The following is a 7136-nucleotide window of genomic DNA, read 5'->3' as shown; positions in this document are numbered from 1 at the left end:
TCAACTATTTGACTAACAACTAAAACTGGAAGAAAAATAACCTAAGTAACTAAACATAAGCTAATCTAGAAAGCTTGAAATTGAAAGGATTTAAGTGTTGGGGTGCTTCCCAACTAGCACTTTTTTAACGTCACTAGCTTAACGGTTCTTCCTCTTCAGCTGAGGTTGTAGTTCGGTCTTTGCTCATCTAATGATTCTCCCAAGTAGTGCTTAAGTCTGTGGCCATTGACAGTGAAAGTCCTCTGAGTTTTCTCATACATAAGCTCCATATGACCATAAGGAGAAGCCTTTATAATTATGAAGGATCCAGACCATCTTGACTTTAACTTCCCTGGGAAAAATTTGAGCCTTGAGTTATATAATAGCACTTTTTAACCTTCTACAAACTCTCTTCTTGCCAGCTTTTGATCATGCCATTTCTTTGTTTTCTCCTTGTAAATCTTGGCATTTTCATAGGCTTGAGATCTGAATTCTTCCAACTCAATGAGTTGCAACAACCTTCTTTCTCTAGCTGCTTGATTATCAAAGTTCAACATCTTTAGAGCCCAAAATGCTCTATGTTCAAGCTCCATTGGTAGATGACTGATAAACCACTATTTTATGGTTTATCTTATGCTAATTTGAGTGGTTTTTATCAATTCTTTGCACACTTATTCATACAATTTGCATGATTTTACAAATCCTTCCCAATTTTGTTCTATGATTGAAAATTTACTTCCTAAGCCTTTAAATTGTGTATTTTTAATTCCTCTATATACCATTCGATGTCGTGATCTGTGTGTTGAGTGTTTTCAGGCTATATAGGGCAGGAATGGCTTAGAGGATGGAGAGGAAGCTTACAAAAATAGAAGGAACACAAGAAACAAAAGAGATGACCAGCGAGCTTCGACGCGCACGCATGGCTCACGCGTGCGTGTGACTTGGTGCAATCCACAGCGACGTGTGCGCGTACCTGACGCGTACGCGTGACTTGCACAGAAGACCATCGATGCGTACGCGTGACTGATGCGTACGCGTGACGTGCGCCACGTGCAGAAATTGCAGAAGACGCTGGGGCGATTTTGGGATGAGTTTGGACCCAGTTTTCGGCCCAAAAAACACAGACTAAAGTCAGGAAACAAGCAGAGATTCAACACACATTCACATTTACACAGTTTTAGTTTTTAGTTTTGAATATTAGAGAGAAAACTACTACTTCCCCTAGGGTTCTTCATATTCATAGTGTTAGAGTTTTATGCATTTGATTTGGATATTGAGAAGAGTCACTACCTCCGTTGAAGTCTTTATCATTATAGTTTGTTTTCGTATTCCCTTTCTCTTTTATTGCCCATTTACCCTGTTCAGAGTTACATATGGATATCTTTGATTTTGGAATTTATTAATGCAAAGAATTATTTTTAACTTTAATTAATTTTTTGTTATTATCTTATTTGAATTACCATGTCTTCTTTTCATTCCCTTTATATGTTTATGAAAATGGCATTCATGTCTATGGAGTAGACTTCCAACTTGACTTGGGAGTTGATTAATAGAAGACCCTTGAGTTGGAATACTCAAGTGTCAATTTTAATTGGAAGTTGTTGGCTGGCTCTCTAATCTCTAACGCTAATCCTTCCTTAGGAGAGGATTAGGACTTGGGAATCAGAGTTGGTTATTTACTTGACTTTTCTTTATTAAGTAAAGGATAACCAAGTAGAACAACAACCTCTTACTATTACACTTGGGAAAATCCAACAAGGATAGAATTTACGATTAATCTTCTCCCAGTCAAGGCTTTTTATTTTAACTAGATAAATTCTCTCGTTAGTTTTCATTGCTTTAACTATTAATCATTTTATCCTTCCATTCTCCAACTCTAAAATTTCTCAAAAAATTCCTGACCAATAAATTGCACACTTTTGTCAACTCATTGGGAGACGACCTGGGAATTCTACTCCCAGTATTTTATTCTTTGATTGTTACAACTCTTTTAAATTGATAAGCGGAATTTTTATTGGTTAAGAACTATACTTGCAACGCTGTTCTTATTTGGCGCCATTGCCAGGGAGTCGCAACAGTGTGCTAAATTATTGGTTGGTGTAAATATTTTTAAATTTACATATTTACATATTTTATTTTATTTTATTACCATGAGCTGTATGTTTCTTTCATTGAATGACGTGTTCACTACCTGATCCGAGCTTAGCCGCGTTTGATCCTGAGATCGAAAGAACTATTTCACATATTAGGCGAGCTCGACGTCAGTTAGCCTCTGAAGGTGGTGAAGTGGTTACTACCAATTCACCAGTCTTATCAGAAGGCGAATCTAAAGCGCCATTTGAGGAAGAAACAAGCTCTTCTTCTACTGATTCTGTTGATTTACACGCAGGTGATATGGCAGAGCCCAGAAGGATTACTCTCCAGGAAGCAGGAGCTCCGAACTTTACACTGCAATCATATCAAACGTGTCCTCCAAATTTGGCTGCGGATTTTGAACTGAAGACTGCGCTAATTAATCTACTGCCCAAGTTTTATGGCCTACCTGCTTAAGAGCCTATCAAGCACCTCAGAGATTTCCAGACAGCCTGCTCAACTACTAGGCATCATGGTGCGGATGAGTTTACTTTATGGCTATATGCGTTCCCATTTCTCTAGAGGGAAAGGCAAGGGAGTGGTTCTACACTCAACCTGAAGAAGTTGTTATTAATTGGGATCTACTCAGAAGAGAATTCCTGGACAAGTTCTTTCCAACTGAAGTTACAGATAGACTGAGAAAAGAAATATCATGCATTATCCAAGGAGAATCAGAGACCCTTTACGAGTACTGGGAGCATTTCAGGAACCTCCTAGACTCATGTCCCCATCATATGCTTGACCAGTTGGTGTTGATTAGCTATTTCACACAAGGCATGAAGCCTCGAGACAAGACTATATTAGATGCTGCGAGTAATGGCTCTCTGACCAAGTACAAGACGGCAACAGAAGCGTCGCAACTGATCGCCGATCTAGCTAAGTCTACCCAGAATGCCAGGCATAGAAACAACCATCCCAAGGCTGTTGTGGAGGTTTCCTCTAATAGTGAGACTGCTGCTCTCACAAAGACCCTGGGAGAGATGACCAACATACTGAAGTAGCTACAGCTAAATCAACAGTAACCTCAGCCTCCTCCACAATAACAGTGTCAACAGTTGGTTCCGTAGAGAGTGTGTGGAATATGTGTCTGCTATACTCATTACACTGATGAATGTCCATAGCTCCAACAACAAGAAGACAACACCTTGGCAGCTACTAGCAACTACTATAACCACCCGAATCAAGGGAATTATCAACAAGGCGGTAATTATAACCAAGGTGGGAACTACAATCAAGGTTGGCAAGACAACACCAACCAGGGATGGAGAGATAATTCTAACCAAGGATGGAGGGACAACTACAATCAAGGAGGTAGAGACAACGGTGGAAATCAGAGGTGGAACAACAACAACAATCAGCAGAACCGGTATCAACAGAACCCGCCATACCAATAGTAGAACCAAGGCCAGACTTACCGAGCACCTCACCAAAGGCAAGCCCAGGCGCCTCATAACAACCAACAGCAAGCCCCTCAAATTACTTACCCCTTCCTCTCCCAATGATGAGATGCTTTGCTCTATTGCGCAAGGACAAAAAGACATTCAGAATACACTTAACTCTACCATAAATGGTCTTAACTCCACTTTACAAGCTCTTATCTCCCAGTTGGAACCACCACCTACTCCCAACAATGAACCTTCAAGCTCCAATGAACTTCCTTCTCAACCTTTATCCAACCCCAAAGGTGGAATCAATGCCATTACTTTGAGGTCCAGAACCACACTGCAAGAGAGGAGTCATGAGGAGCCAAGCTCAAAGGAAGACATTCAAGTTAAAGACATTATTGTGGTAGAAGATGTTAAAGAAGAGAAGGAAGTACAAGACATGGTTGAAGAAGAAGTGGCTCAACCAAGGAATGGAGCACCAAAAGAAGATGAAGTTACAAGAGAAGCCATTCCCATCCCTTTTCCACACCTTGCTAGGAAATCCAGAAAGCAGATGGAGCTAGACCCCAAGATGGTGGAGATCTTCAAAAAGGTTGAGTTAACTATTCCCCTTTTTTATGCCATTCGCCAGGTACCTAAGTATGCTAAGTTTCTAAAGGATTTATGCATGAATAAAGATAAAATACATGATTTAGAAACTATTCCTCTAGGTAGTTCTATTTCTGCTTTAATGGGTGCTGTATCGGAAAAATGTAGTGATCCGGGTCCATGCATGGTTACTATTACTATTGAGGGTGTACAATTTTTCTGATTGCATGTGTGATTTAGGTTCATGTGTTAGTATTATGCCATTATCTGTATATGATGCTTTGAGGCTCCCTCCCTTAAAAAGGTAAGCAGCACGTTTTGTTTTGGCAGATAAAAGTATAATCTCGGTGGTTGGAGTTGCTGAGGACGTGCTGGTGAGTATTAAGGGGCTAACATTCCCTATTGACTTTTACATTTTGGAGATTCTCCCTAATGACTCAGGAAGACCATTATCCATCCTGCTTGGAAGGCCATTTCTGAAGACTTCAAGGTTCAAATTGGATAACTTTTCAGGAACTTACTCTTTTGAGATAGATGGCAGAGTAGTAAGCTTCAACCTGGATAAAGCTTTGAAGCACCCTTCGAAAGATCACTCCATCTTCCAGTGCGACATCATTGATGAAACTGTAGCTGCAGTTCACCATGAAGAAGTAAAAGAGATGGACGTGGAGCAAGGTGCAAGTGTGGGGAAACTCTCTGAGCTTACTGAAGACACCTTGCCACCACTAATGGTTCCAGATGATCAAGTGCCTAGCCATGACCAGAAAATAGAGTTGAAGCCCCTTCCACCCCACCTCAAGTATGCTTACCTTGAGGATAATCAGAAGCTTCCAGTTATCATTGCAAGGGAACTCACTTCCCAACAAGAGGAGCAATTGCTTAGTGTGCTGAGAAGACACAAGAAAGCTATTGGGTGGAGCCTGGCGGATATAGTAGGCATCAGCCCTCGAGACTGTGAGCATCGTATATTTTTAGAAGAGGGAGCAAGGCCTGTCCGTCAACCTCAAAGGAGGTTGAACCCCACCATCTTAGAAGTTGTCAAGAAGGAAGTAACCAGACTGCTTGAAGCTGACATCATCTATCCAACCTCCAATAGTGAATGGGTCAGCCCAGTACAAGTGGTACCCAAGAAGTCTGGAGTCACAACAGTGAAGAATAAGCATGGGGAACTGATGGCAACTAGAGTGCAGAACTCCTGGAGGGTGTGCATTGATTATAGGCGCCTCAACTAGGCTACTCGCAAGGATTACTACCCCCTGCCCTTCATCGATCAAATGCTTGATCGCCTGTCAGGTAAATCACACTACTGTTTTCTAGATGGTTACACTGGCTATTTTCAAATTCATATAGCTCCTGAAGATCAGGAGAAAACTACTTTTAGATGTCCCTTTAGAACATATGCATACAAGAGGATGCCTTTTGGCTTGTGTAATGCACCAGCTATGTTCCAAAGGTGCATGATGAGTATTTTATCAGATCTTCTGGAGAGCTGTATGGAAGTTTTCATGGATGAATTTAGTGTGTATGGTGATTCGTTTAGCCTTTGCTTGGATAGTCTAGCTGGAGTAATAGATAGGTGTGTTAGTTCAAACCTTGTCTTAAATTTTTGAAAACTATCATTTTATGGTAAAACAAGGTATTATTCTAGGACATGTTGTTTCTAATACTGGCATTTTCTGTAGATCCAGCAATGGTAGATGTTATTTCTAGTTTACCTTACCCCTCCTTCGTGAGGGAAGTCCGTTTATTTCTTGGTCACGCAGGTTTCTACCAGCGATTTATCAAGGACTTCAGTAAGGTAGCATTGCCTTTATCCCAACTGCTACAGAAGGATGTTGAGTTCAAGCTGAGTAAGGACTGCATGGAAGCATTTGATAAGCTGAAGATCGCCTTGACTAAAGCTCCGATTGTGAGAGGGCCAGACTGGAGCCAGCCATTTGAGATAATCTGTGACGCCTCCAACTATACAGTAGGAGCGGCGCTGGCTCAGCGCGAAGGTAAGGACCCTTTTATAATTGCCTATGCTTCTAAGACCTTAGACGCTGCTCAGTCTAATTATACTACCACTGAAAAAGAGCTTCTGGCCATTGTTTTTGCTCTGGATAAATTCCGAGCCTACTTGCTTGGTACTAAGTGGTAGTATACTCAGACCATGCATCTCTAAAATATTTGTTAGCTGAAAAAGAGTCTAAACCAAGGTTAATATGTTGGATATTATTGCTGCAAGAATTTGATTTAGAAATAAAAAATAGGAGTGGTTCCCAGAATTTAGTGGCGGACCACTTGAGTCACCTAGAGCACATTAAGAGTGACTCCACTCCTATCAACGATGCTTTTCCATTTGATAGCTTGCACGCTGATGAAAAGTCATCTTAGCCTAGTTTCACTAGCCTTTTTCTTATATTTTCATTTGAATTATGCACTTTCTTGGGCCATAAGCAAGCCAATTGGGTAGATTTTCATGCTTCATAAAATCAACCATAGATGAATTAATGCAATTTCATGAGGTTTTATGCTATAATTGTCACATATTATGAAAGAATGAATATCTCATGATTTTGAGCATAGCTTTGATGTGTTTGGTTGATTAATGATAGGTGAAGAAAGCTTGGAGAAAGGTTGAAGCAAGAAGGAATGGCTAGGAGGAAGAGAGGACAAAAGTTTGAGCAAAAGTTTGCCTCAAACTTTAGCTCAAACTTTTGGAATAAGTGAAAACGAACCAGGGAGCAAAAAGCTTGACCAAAAGTTTGCCTCAAACTTTTGTGCAAACTTTTGGGCAAAAAGCTTGAGCAAAAGTTTTTCTCAAACTTTTTGGCAAACTTTTGGCATCACAAATCAACACCCTGGAGAGCAAAAGTTTGCGCCAACGTTTGCCTCAAACTTTTTGGCAAACGTTGGCGCTATGAACAACACACCCTGGAGAGCAAAAGCTTGCGCCAACGTTTGCCTCAAACTTTTTGGCAAACGTTGGCGCCATGAGTGTGCAAGGGGGAGCCAATGTTTGAGCAAAAGTTTGATCCCAAACTTTGGCTCAAACGTTGGTAGCAGCAA

The sequence above is a fragment of the Arachis ipaensis genome, chromosome B05, assembly GCF_000816755.2.
Source record: "Arachis ipaensis cultivar K30076 chromosome B05, Araip1.1, whole genome shotgun sequence".
Taxonomy (NCBI): domain Eukaryota; kingdom Viridiplantae; phylum Streptophyta; class Magnoliopsida; order Fabales; family Fabaceae; genus Arachis; species Arachis ipaensis.
Note: the sequence above shows the minus strand (reverse complement) of the source record.